A 12,316-nucleotide genomic window follows, 5' to 3' on the forward strand; every position below is an offset into this window, starting at 1 on the left:
CCTTTTCTTCTTTCCTCTGTATTTCTCTGCCTCTCTCTTTTCTACTCTCTCTTCTTCTCTCTAGCCCTGCTGCCCATCTTTTTTCTTTTTTCTGTCTCCCTTTCTGTTTTTCTTTCTTCTTTCCCATGTCTTTCTCTCTTTCCCTCTCTCCCTTCTCTTTTTCTCCTATCTTTTCTTTCTCTCTTTTTTCCTGCCTCTTAATTCTCACCTTTTTCCTTCTCTCTACTGCTTCTCCCCACCCTCTCTTTCTCTTCTCTTTTTGTCTCATTTCTCTCTCCCTGTTTCTCCTCTTTTTCTCATCTTCTTTCCTACTCATTCTTTATTTCTCTCCTTTTCCCTTCTCTACTCTCTCTCTCTATCCATACTCCCCATGTTCTGTCTTTTTTTGTCTGTTTTTCTCCTCTTTCTCTGTTCTTTCTCTCTTTACCTCTCTCTCCCCTTCTCTTTTTGTCCCTTCTTTTCTTCCTTACTCTCTATTATTCTGTTTCTCTATTCTCGCCTTTATCCTTCTAAGGTCTCTCTTCACCCCCTGTCATTTTCTTTCTCTCTCATTTCTCTATCTTCCTCTTTCTTCACTTTCTCTTTCTATCCCCCTTTTCTTCCTTTATCTTTATTTCTCTTCTTCTCCCTTTTCGACTCTTCTTCTCTCTAGCCCTCCTGCCTATCTTCTGTCTTGTTCTTCTGTCTCTGTGTTTTTTCTCTCCTCTTTCCCACTTCTTTCTCTCTTTAACTCTTTGCCCTTCTCTTTCTTTCCCTACTTTTTTTTCTTACTTGTATTTTCCTGCCTCTCAATTCTCGCCTTTCTCCTTCTCTCTACTGCCTCTCCTCATCCTCTCTCTTTCTTTCTGTCTCATTTCTCTCTCTTCCTCTTTTTCTGTTCCTTCTATCCCCCTCTTTCTTCCTCATTCTCTCTTTATTTCTCTGCTTCTTCCTTCTCCACTCTTTCCTTCTATCCATCCTCCCCATCTTTTTTTGTCTGTGTTTTCTCCTCTTTCTCTTTTCCCCTCTTCCCTCTTTTTGTCCCTTCTTTTCTTCCTTACTCTCTATTTATTATTCTGCCTTTCAATTCTTGCCTTTTCCCTTCTCTCTACCCTCTCTCCTCACTCTCTGTCTGTCTCTTTCCCTCTCTTCTTATCTTTCTCTCCTTGCTCTCTCCTCTTTCTCTCTCCCTCTTTCTTCCATGGCTTTTTCTCATTCTCATTTTCTTCCTTATTCTTTATTTCTCTGTCTCTCCATTTGATACTGTCTCTCCTTGTCTCTATCCCCACACCTCATCGTCTGGCTTTTTTCAGTCTTTCTGTTTTTCTCTCTCTCCCTTCTTTTCTTCATTACTCTATCATTCCACTCTTCAGTTCTTGCCTTTTTCTTTCTTTTTACCCCCTCTTCTTACTCTCTTCTGTTTCTCTTTCTGTCTCTCTCTCTCTTATCTTTCTCTTCTCATTCTGTCTACTTTCTCCCTCCCTTCTTTTTTTCTCTCCCTCTCTATATCTACATTTCAACCATCCCCTCTCTCCTTTTTTCTAGCCCACCTTCCCACTCTCTTTCATTCTCTTTGTCTTTCTCCCTCTTTATTTCCTTGTTCTCTCTCATTTCTCTCTCTCCCTCTTTTTTGTCTTTCTCCTTCTCTCTACCTCCTATCCTTATTCTGTCTTTCTCTTTCTCTCTCCCTTTCTTATCTTTCTCTCTTCATTCTCTCATTTTCTCCTTCTGCCCCCCTCTCTTTTCCTTTCTCTCTAATCTCTACCTTTCTATCATATCATCTCTCCTTCTCTCTAGCTCCCTTCTCCACACTTACTCTTTCTGTCTCTCTCCCTCTTTCTCCTGTCTCTTTCTCTTGTTTCTTTCCTCTTATTCTCTTCTCTATCTATCCCTTCCTTACTCACTCTTTTGCTGCCACTCCATTCTCCCATATGTGTCTTTCTCTTTATCCTGACTCCCACCCTTTGTCTTTTACTCTTTTTCTCTCTTCATCTCTCTGTCTTTTTCTTCTTTTTCTGTACTTTTTTTCTTTCCCACTCTCTGCTCCCTCTTTCTCTTCCTTATTCTCTTGTTCTTTTACTACCTCTCAATTCTTGTCCTTCTCCTTCTAAGACCTCTCTTCACCCTTTGTCTTTCTCTTTCTCTCTCATTTCTCTGTCTCCTTCTTTTTCCCTCTCTCTTCCTATCCCCCCTTTTCTTCTTTCCTCTGTATTTCTCTGCTTCTCTTTTCCACTCTCTCTTCTTCTTTCTAGCCCCCCTGCCTGTCTTTTGTCTTTTTTCTATCTCCCCTTTTGTTTTTCTTGCTTCTTTCCCATGTCTTTCTCTCTTTACCTCTCTCCCCCTTCTTTTTCTCTCTCTCAATTCTCTTTCTCTCTCAATTCTCACCTTTTTCCTTCTCTCTACTGCCTCTCCCCACCCTCTCTCTTTCTCTCCTCTGTCTCATTTCTCTCTCTTTTTCTCATCTTCTTTCCTACTCATTTATTTCTCTCCTTTTCCCTTCTCTATTCTCTCTTTCTATTCATACTCCCCATGTTCTGTTTTTTTGTCTGTTTTCCTCATCTTTCTCTGTTCTTTCTCTCTTTACTCTCTGTCCCCCCTCTTTTTGTCCCTTCTTTTCTTCCTTACTTTCTATTTATTATTCTGTCTCTCTATTCTCGCCTTTATCCTTCTAAGGCCTCTCTTCACCCCTTGTCTTTCTCTTTCTCTCTCATTTCTCTATCTTCCTCTTTCTTCCCTCTCTCTTTCTATCCCCCTTTTCTTCCTTTCTCTTTCTTTATTTCTTTGCTTCTCTCTTCTCCACACTATCTCCTTCTCTCTAGCCCAATCCCCCATATTCTGTTTTTTGTGTCTCTCTGTTTTTCACTCCTCTTTCTCTGTTCTTTCTCTTAACCTCTCTCCCCCTCTCTTTTTGTCCCTTCTTTTCTTCCTTACTATTATTCTATTTCTCAATTCTCACCCTTTTCTTTCTCTCTATCCCCTCTCCGTACTCTGTCTTTCTCTTTCTGTTTCTCTCCCCCTCTTATCTTTCTCTCGTCATTTTCTCTGCTTTCTCTCTCTCCCCCTCTCTCCTTTTCTCTAGCCCCTCTGCCCACCTATGGTCTTTTTCTGTCTCCCTGTTTATTTCTCCTCTTTCTCTGTTCTTTCTTTACCTGTCTCTCCCCCTTCTCTTTCATTCCCTTTTTTCTTTCTTACTATTTTTCTATTTTTCTGCCTGTCAATAATTTCTTTTCTCCTTTCCTCTAATGCCTCTCCCCATACTCTCACTTTCTCTTTTTCTCCTCTTTCTGTCTCATTTCTCTCTCTCTCTTTCTCCCCTCTCTTTCTATCCCCATCTTTCTTCCTCATTCTCTCATTATTTCTCTGCTTCTCCCTTCTCCACTCTCTCTCCTTCTCTCATCCCTAACTCCCCATCTGTTTTTTTCTCTCTGTTTTTCTCTCCTCTTTTCCTGTTCTTTTTCACTCTATCTCTCTCTCCCCTTCTCTTTTTGTCCCTTCTTTTCTTCCTTATTCTCTATTTATTATTCTGCCTCTCTTTTCTTGTCTTTATAATTCTAAGGCCTTTATTTACCTTCTGTCTTTCTATTTCTCTGTCTTCTTCTTTCTTCCCTTTCTCTTTCTATCCCCCCTTTTCTTCCTTTCTCTTTATTTTTCTTCCTCTCCCTTTTCAACTCTTCTTCTCTCTAGCCCCCATGCCATTCTTTTGTCTTCTTTTGTGTCTCTTTCTGTTTTTCTCTCCTCTTTCCCACTGTTTTCCATCTTTTTCTCTCTCTCCTTCTCTTTCTTTCCCTTCTTTTCTTTCTTTTTCCTGCCTCTCAATTCTCACCTTTTTCCTTCTCTCTACTGCCTCTACCCACCCTCGCTCTTCTTCTTCTTCCTCATTCTCTATTTCTCTTTTTTCTCTCTTCTCCACTCTTTCCTTCTCTCTAGTCCTAGTCCCCATTTTCTTTCTTTTTCTTCTGTCTCTCTGTTTTCTCTCTCTTTCCTACTTCTTTCTCTCTTCATCTCCCTCCCCTTCCTCTCCATTCTTTTCTTTCTTACTCTTTCTTTTTTTCTGACTCTCAATTCTTGCCTTTCTCCTTCTACCACCTCTTCCCACCCTCTCTCTTTCTCTCCTTTCTGTCTCATTTCTCTCCCTCTTTCTCCCCTCTCTCTTTCTATCCCCTTATTTCTTCCTCTTTCTTTATTTCTCTGCTTCTTCCTTCTGCACTCTCTCTTTCTGTCTATCCCTACTCCCCATCTTCTCTCTTTTTTGTCTCTGTTTTTCTCTCCTCTTTCTCTCTTTACTTCTCTCTCCCACTCTTTTTGTCCTTTCTTTCTTCCTCACTTTCTGTTTATTATTCTGCCTCTCAATTTTTGCCTTTCTTCTTCTCTCTACCCCCTCTCCTTACTCTTTCTCTTTATATTTCTCTCCCTCTTCTTATCTTTCTCTTTTCAGTCTCTGTTTTCTCTCCCTCCCTCTCTTCCTTACTCACTCTCTATTTGTCTCTCCTCTTTCTCCTTCTCTCTATCCCCCCTGCCCACCTTCTCTCTTTTCTCTCTATCCCTCCTGTTTCTTTCTCTTTACTTCTCTGCCTCTTCATTCTCCCATCTGTCTTTCTCTCTATCCTTACTCCTCACTCTATTTCTCTGTCCTTGTCTACCTGTCTTTCTCTCCTTTTTCTCTTTCCCATTCTGCTCCCTCTTTTTTTCACTCCTTGTGTTCCTTATTCTCTCATTCTTTTGCCACTTCTCAATTCTCTTCTTCTCTCTACCCCTGCTCCTCACTTTCCATCTTTCTCTTTTTGTCTCTCTGCATCTCTTCTTATCTTTCTCTCCTTGTTTTCTGCTCTCTCTCTCTCTCTCTTTTTCTGTCCCCATCTCTCTTTTCTCTCTCCATTTCTACTCTCTACTCTCTCCTTCTCTCTAGCATACCTTCCCACCCCCAGTCTTTCTCTTTCTCTCCTTGTTCCCTCTCCTTTCTCTCTCTCCCCCTCTTTTTCCATGGCTCTTTCTTACCCTTCTTTTCTTCCTTACTCTTTTTTTTTATTTCTCTGCCTCTCCCCTCTTCACTCTCTCTCCTTCTCTCTATCCCTTCTCCCCTCTCTCTTTCTTTCCTCTTTTTCTTTTTTCTCGCTCTCTGGATCCTTGCCTTAGTCACCGTTTCTTTGAATCTCCATTCTCCCATCTGTCTATCCTTACTCCCCATCTTCTTGCTTTCTCTCCATTTCTCTCTCCATCTTTCCCTATGTTTCTCTCCTTTTTTTCTTTCCCACTCTCTGTTCCCTCTTTCTCTCCCTCATTTTCTTCCTTATTCTCTCCTTCTTTTGCCAGCTCTCCATTCTTGCCTTTCTCCTTTTCTCTAAGGCCTCTCTCCACCCTCTATCTTTCTCTTTCTCTCTCATTTCTCTGTCTCCCTCTTTTTCCCTCTCTCTTTCTATCCCCCTTTTATTCCTTTCTTTTTATGTCTCTGCCTGTTCCTTCTCCACTCTCTTCTTCTCCTAGCCCTCTGCCCATCTTTTGTATTTTTTGTCTTTTTTTCACATCTTTTTACCACTTCTCTCTCTCTTTACCTCTCTCCCCATCTTTCTCTCCCTTCTTTTCTTTATTACTCTCTCTTTTTTTCTGCCTCTCAATTCTCACCTCTCTCTCTACTGCCACCCTTTCTCTTTTTCTTTTTCTCCTCTTTCTGTCTCATTTCTCTCTCTACCTCTTTCTCCTCTCTCTTTCTATGCCTTTATTTCTTCCTCTTTCTTTATTTCTCTGCTTCTCCCTTCTCCACTCTCTCCTTCTCTCTATCCCTACTCCCCATCTTCTGTCTTTTTTCTGTCTCTCTGTTTTTCTCTCCTCTTTCTCTCTTTACCTCTATCCCCCCTCTTTTTGTCCTTTCTTTCTTCCTTACTCTCCATTTATTATTCTTCTCAATTCTCCCCTTTCTTCTCTCTACCATTCTCCCCACCCTCTGTCTTTCTCTCTCTCTCCATGTCTTTTCTTTCTGTTTTTCTCTTCTTTATTTCTCTCCTTCCTTCTAGAAGCCCCATGTCTTTTTCTCATTTTTTCCTTACTCTCTATTTTTTTTACCTCTCAGTTCATGCCTTTTTCCTCCTAGCTTTTCTCATTCTTTGTCTTTCTCTTTCTCTCTCCTTCTATTTCTCTCCTCATTCTGTCTACTTTCTCTCTCTTCCCTCACTTTATCTCCCTTCCTCTCTTCCTCATTTTCTCTCTATATCTCTACTTTTGTACCGTCCCTCTCTACTTCTCTCTAGCCCCCCCATCCACCTAACATCTTTCTCTTGCCCTTTTTCTTTCCTTTTTCTCTCTTCTTTCTCCCTCTCCCTGCCTCTTCTTTTTATCCCGATCCTTTTCTTCCTTTCTCTCTATTTCTCTGCCTCTTCATTCCCCCTTTTCTCCTCTCCATCTTTTCTCCCTACCCTCCCTCTTTCTTTCCTCTTTTTCTGTTCTTTCTCTCTATCCCTTCCTAACTCACTCTTTCTCTGCCTCTCCATTCTCCCATGTGTCTTTTTCTCTATCCTTACTCCCACCCTTCATTTTTTACTCTGTTTCTCTCTCTATCTCTCCCTGTCTTTCCCTCCTTTTTCTGGGTGTTTTTTTTCTTTCACACTGCTTCCTCTTTCTATCACTTCTTTTGCTTATTCTCTCATTCTTTTGCCAGCTCTCAATTCTCCCATATTTTCTTTGCTCTAGTCTCCCACTCTCCCCATCCTCTAGCTTTCTTTTTCTGTTTTTTCTTTTTTTTCTCTCTTTACTTCTCTCTCACCCTTCTCTTTCTCTCCCTCTTTTTCTTCCTTACTCTTTCTTTATTTCTCTGCCTCTCTCTTCTCCACTGTCTCTCCTTCTCTCTGTCCCCACTCCCCATCTTTTTCTCTGTTTTTCTATCCTCTTTCTCTCACTTCTTTTCTTTCTTAGTCCCTATTTTTCTGCATCTCATTTCTCGCCTTTCTCCTGATCTCTATCTCCTCTCCTCACTCCCTATTTTTGTCTTTCTGTCTCTCTCCCTCACTTTCTTTCCTCTTTCTCTCTTGTGTCTCTCTTCCCTCTCTTTTCTCTCCTTTTCTTCCTTTCTCTTTTTTTTCTGCCTCTCAATTCTTGTCTCTCTCCTTTTCTCTAGCCTCCCTCTCTGTTTTATTTTAAACAGCTGGGGTAGAGATTATGATTTCTAATAATTCTCTCTGTGAGCTGACTGTAATGCAGGCCTTCAGCACACACAGATGATGTCTGTGGCAATCAGGAGGCTGGGTTTTCTAGCCATGGTTATATCACTAACAGGATCTGGGCAAGAGGCTGGGATTCCAAAACCGGGAACAGAGTTTGGGTCCGTGGGAGAGTAGCGGATGTCAGGATGGGTGGGTACCTACCTGCTACATGTATTAGAAGAGGTGACTTTTGTACTCATTCATTAGGATGGCTTAGCCCTAGTGGATTGTTCCCCAAGAAGCAGAACAGGGTCTCTGGGAGCTCTAAGGGGACTTGGAGATAATCTAGAATACAGTTCAGAGATGAAAAAAGCCCTTTTCCCATGATGGCAGGCTGCTCTCTCAGTCACTGTTTATTTGAGTCTGACCATGTGTATTAAAAATCAATTTCCAATGCTGGGACTTTTCTAAAACCAAAGACTAGCAATCTTCATGGAAAGATACTCGCCAGTTTCTTTGCGGCAGGGGAGGGGATCCAGGGGCCCCCGTCCTCCCATCCCAACTAAGACAAACCAAAATTCAGATCTCCAAAGCTACTTCCTAACTTGTTTTATGCCATTCTCCCTTCTTGCAGCGAGAGAAGTGGAGACCGGAGACAGCGCAAGACATCGTGAACTTGCTGAAAAGGTGAGCTCACCCACCGTGGCCTTCCTGCCTGGTCCCCCCCCCACCCCACCCAATGTAACCACCTTCATTCCAGAACTCATATTATGGGGGAAACCAACTCCTACCTTAGAATTTTAGCAGCAGCAAGCATCTACCTGCCTGCCTAGCCTGCCTCCTTCCAATCTCTCTATCTCTGTTCCCATCTCTATCACACTAGCATCTATCTATACTACCTATGGAGCCTGCCTGTCTCCCCCGACTAATTTTTTGGTTATTGTTCAGTTGTTTCCATTGAGTAGAACTGTTTCGGGCCTAAATGGGGTTTCCTGGGCAAAGGTCCTGCAGGGGTTTGCCATTTCTTTCTACAGATCATTTTACAGATGAAGAAGCTGAGACAAAGAGGATGAAGTGACTTGACCGTGGTCACAAAGCTACCACTTGAGGCTGGGTTTGAACTCAGAAAGTTGTTTTCAAGCCCAGCACTACACTACCACCCAAGGGCTTCCCCCCTTCCTTCCTCTCTATTTCTCTATCTCTCCATTCACCTCTCTTTCCTTCTCTCTACCCCTCCTCCCCCCTCTCCCTTTCTCTCCCTCTCTTCTTATCTTTCTTCATTCTCTCTGCTTTCTCTCTCCTCTCTTTCACTCCCTCTCTTCCTTACTATTTCTCTACTTGTACTCTATCTCCTCTCCCCTTTTCTCTAGCCATCCTGCCCACCTATCTTTTTCTGTTTTTTTCCTCCTCTTTCTCTGTTCTTTCTCTCTTTCTCTCTCTCCCTCCTTTTCTTCCTTATTTTCTATTTCTCTGCCTCTCCATTCTATGCTCTCTCCTCTCTAGCCCTCCTGCACACATTCTGTCTTTCTTTTTCTCTCTGTTTTCTCTCCTTTCTTTTCTCTCTCTTTACCGTCCTCTCCCCTCTTTTTCTCCTTCCTTCTCTTCCTTTCTCTCTATTTCTCTACCTCTCCATTCGCCCCTCTCTCCTATCTCCCCCCTCTCTCTCTCCTCTTCTTTCTTTCTCAATCCCTCTTACTCACCATTCCTCTTCCTTTCCATTCTTCTATTTGTCTTTCTCTCTATCCTTACTTCCCACCCTCTTTCTTTCTCTCTCTCCCTCTTTCTGTCTTTCTTTTTCTTCTCTCTCTCTCTCTCTCTCTCTCTCTCTCTCCTTTTTCTTCTCACCCTTCCTCTGCCTCTCTATTCTCCTATTTGTCTTTCTATCCTTACTCTCCCATCTTCCATCTTTCACTGTTTCTCTCTCCATCTCTGTGTTTTTCCCTCCTTTTTTTCTGTACTTTTTTTTCTTTCCCACATTCTGCTTCCTCTTTCTCTCACTCCTCTGCCTTATTCTCTCCTTTTTTTGCCACCTCTCACTTCTCACCTTTTTCCTTCTGTCTATTCCTTCTCCTCACTCTCTTTCTCTTTGGGTTTCTTTCCCTCTCTTCTTTTCTTTCTCTCCTCATTCTCTCTGGTTTCTCTCTCTCCCCTCTTTCTTTCTTTCCCTCCCTCTTTTCCTTACTATTTCTCTGCTTCTCCCTTCTCCACTCTCTCCTTCTCTCTAGCCCAGGGGGGTCCTCCAGGCTTTTCAACAGGGGGGCCAGTTCCGTCCCTCAGACGCTGTTGGAGGCCGGACTCTAGTAAAAACAAAACTTTGTTTGTGGAGCGCTAAATAAAGAAACTTCTAACTTGAGGAGGGGATAATCATCCTCAGCTGCCGCATCTAGCCCGCGGGCCTAGTTTGAGGACCCCTGCAGCCCCACTGCCCACCTACTGTCTTTTTTCTGTGTCTCTTTCCTCTTTCCCATTTCTTTCTCTTTACCTGTCCCTCCCTCTTCTTTGTCTCCCTTCTTTTCTTTCTTACTTTTTTCTTGCCCCTCAATTCTCGCTTTTCTATTTCTCTCTACCACCTCTCTCCACCCTCTCTTTCTCTTTGTCTCCTCTTTCTGTCTCATTTCTCTCTCTCCCTCTTTCTCCCCTCTCTTTCTATCCCCTTTTTTCTTCCTCATTCTTTATTTCTCTGCTTCTCCCTTCTCCACTCTCTCCCTTCTCTCTAGCCTGACTGCACATCTTCATGAAAACTTTTGGTCTCTGTTTTCCTCCTCTTTCGTTCGGCATATCTCTTTTATCTCTCCTCACTCATTAGCTGTTCCCTTGCTCTCCTGTTTGTTGATTCTGTGACTCAGTTCTTGCTTGACTTTGACCTCTCCTCTCTTCTCACTCTTTCTCTTTCTGTTTCTCTCTCTCTCGTCTTTCTCTCCTCGTTCTCTTAGCTCTTTCCCTCTTTCTCTCCCTCATTCTCTTCCTTACTCTCTATTTCTCTACCTTTCCTCTCTCCCCTCTCTTCTCCTCTGGCCCCCCTCCCACCTACTTTCTTTTTCTGCCTGTTTTTTTCTCCTTTCTCTGTTCTTTCTCTTTACCTCCCTCTCCCCCTTCTCTTTCTCTCCCTTCTTTTCTTTCTTACTCTCTCTCTTATTTGTACCTCTCAATTCTCGCTTTTCTTCTTTCCACAGCCTCTCCCCACCTTGTCTCTTTCTCTCCTTTTTCTGTCTCATTTCTCTCTCCCTCTTTCTAGCCCCCCTTTCTTCCTCATTCTCTATTTCTCTGCTTCTTTCCTTCTCCTCTCTCCTCTGTCCGGCTCCTGTACAATGTTCTTTCTGTCTCTGTTTTCTCTCTTCTTTCTCTCTTTACATCACTCTCCCGCTTTCTTTTTGTTCCTTCTTTTCTTCCTTACTCTCTATTTATTGTTCTTGCACTCTCAATTTCTAAACATACTCATTGCTTTTCCATCTGCTCCTCACTGTCTTTCTCTATTTCTCTCCCTCTCTTATCTTTCTCTCCTCATTCTCTCTACTCTCTCTCACCTCTCTTTCTCTCCCTCCTTTTCTTCCTTATTTTCTATTTATTTTTCTGCCTTTTCCATTCAATGCTCTATCCTCCTCTCTAGACCCACTGCCCACATCGTCTTTCTTTTCCTGTCTCTGTTTTCTCTCCTTTCTCTTTTTTCTCTCTTTTTCTCTATCCTTCTCTCCCTTTCTCCTTCTTTCTGTTCCCTCCTCTCTGTTTCCTCTTTTCCCCTTCTTTCTTTCTCAAATCCCTTCCTTACTCACTCTTTCTCTGCCTCTTCATTTTCCCATGTGTCTTTCTATCCTTACTCCCACCCTCCATCTTTCACTGTTTCTCTCTCCATCTCTCTGTCTTTCACTTCTTTTTCTCTATACATTTTTCTTTCCCACTTTCTGCTTCCTCTTTTTCTCACTCCTTCTATTCCTTATTCTCTCCTTTTTGCCACCTCTCAATTCTTGCCGTTTTCCTTCTCTCTATCCCCTCTCCTCATTCTGCCTTTCTCTGTCTGTTTCTCTTCCTCTCTTATCTTTCTCTCCTCATTCTCTCTCCCTCCCTGTCTTCCTTACTCTCTATTTCTCTACCTGTCCTCTCTCCTTCTCTCTAGCCCCCTGCCCATCTTTTGTCTTTTTTTCTCCTCTTTCTCTGTTCTTTCTCTCTTTACCTCTCTCCCCTTCTTTCTCTCCCTTCTTTTCTTTCTTACTCTCTATCTTTCTGCCTCTCAATTCTCACCTTTCTCCTTTTCTTTACCACCTGCCTCCACCTTTTTTCTCTCCTCTTTCTGTCTCATTTTCTCTCTTCCTCTTTCTCCCTCTCGATCTTCTTTTTTTCTCATTCTCTCTATTTCTCTGCTTTTCCCTTTTCCACTTTCTTCTTCTCTCTATCCCTAGTTTCCATCTTCTGTCTTTTTTCTGTCTCTGTTTTTCTCTCCTTTCTGTTTTCTCTTTACCTCTCTCTCTCCCTGTTTTTGTCCCTTTTCTTTGCCTCCTCTCATTGTTCTGCCTCTCAGTTACCTTATTATCTGTCCCTCTCCTCACTCTCTGTCTTTGTCTTTCTGTTTCTCTGTATGTATGCTTTCTCTCCTCAAATTTCTCTGCTTTGCTTTTCTCATGCCCTCACTTAACAGTCTCTGTTTCTCTGCCTTTCTCCTCTCTCCTTCTCTCTAGCCCCCCTAGGCCACCCTACTGTCAGCACTGTTTTCTCCTTTTTCTCTGTTCTTTCTCTCTTTACCTCCCTCTCCCCCTCTCTTTCTCTTCCTTTTCTTTCTTACTCTCTTTTCTACAGCTCAGTCTTTTGCTTTTCTTTTCTCTACCTCTCCCCACCCTCTTTCTCTTTCTGTCTCATTTCTCTCTTCCTCTTTCTCCCCTCTCTCTTTTCTCTCCCCTTTTCTTCTTCCAGGTTTCTCTTATTACTCATACTCCTCTCTCTATGGCCCGACTCCCCATCATCTGTTTTTTTTCTGTCTGTTTTTCACTCCTCTTTCTCTGTTCTTTCTCTCTTTACCTCTTTCTCCCCCTGTTTTTGTCCCTTCTTTTCTTCCTTATTCTCTATTCTGCCTCTCAATTCTTGCCTTTTTCCTTCTCTCTATCCCCTCTCCTCACATTCTCTTTCTCTCTCCCTCTCTTTTTATCTTTCTCTCCTCACTCTCTGCTTTCTCTCTCTCCCTTCTGTCTTTCACTCCCTCCCTCTCTTTACTCTCTATT

At 42.5% G+C, this 12,316-nt stretch overlaps 1 protein-coding gene across 1 annotated transcript in view; it reads left to right on the forward strand.

Moving 5' to 3' along the window:
- Nucleotides 1–7,655: 7,655 nt before the first annotated feature.
- Nucleotides 7,656–12,316, forward strand: part of LOC116420190 (ARL14 effector protein-like) — an 81,574-nt gene continuing 76,913 nt past the window's right edge. Inside the window, exon 1 of the mRNA XM_031944415.1 lies at nt 7,656–7,796. The gene's annotated coding sequence lies outside the window, so the exon portion shown is untranslated. The remainder of the gene's footprint in view (nt 7,797–12,316) is intronic.

This window comes from Sarcophilus harrisii, chromosome X (genome assembly GCF_902635505.1).
Source record: "Sarcophilus harrisii chromosome X, mSarHar1.11, whole genome shotgun sequence".
NCBI lineage: Eukaryota > Metazoa > Chordata > Mammalia > Dasyuromorphia > Dasyuridae > Sarcophilus > Sarcophilus harrisii.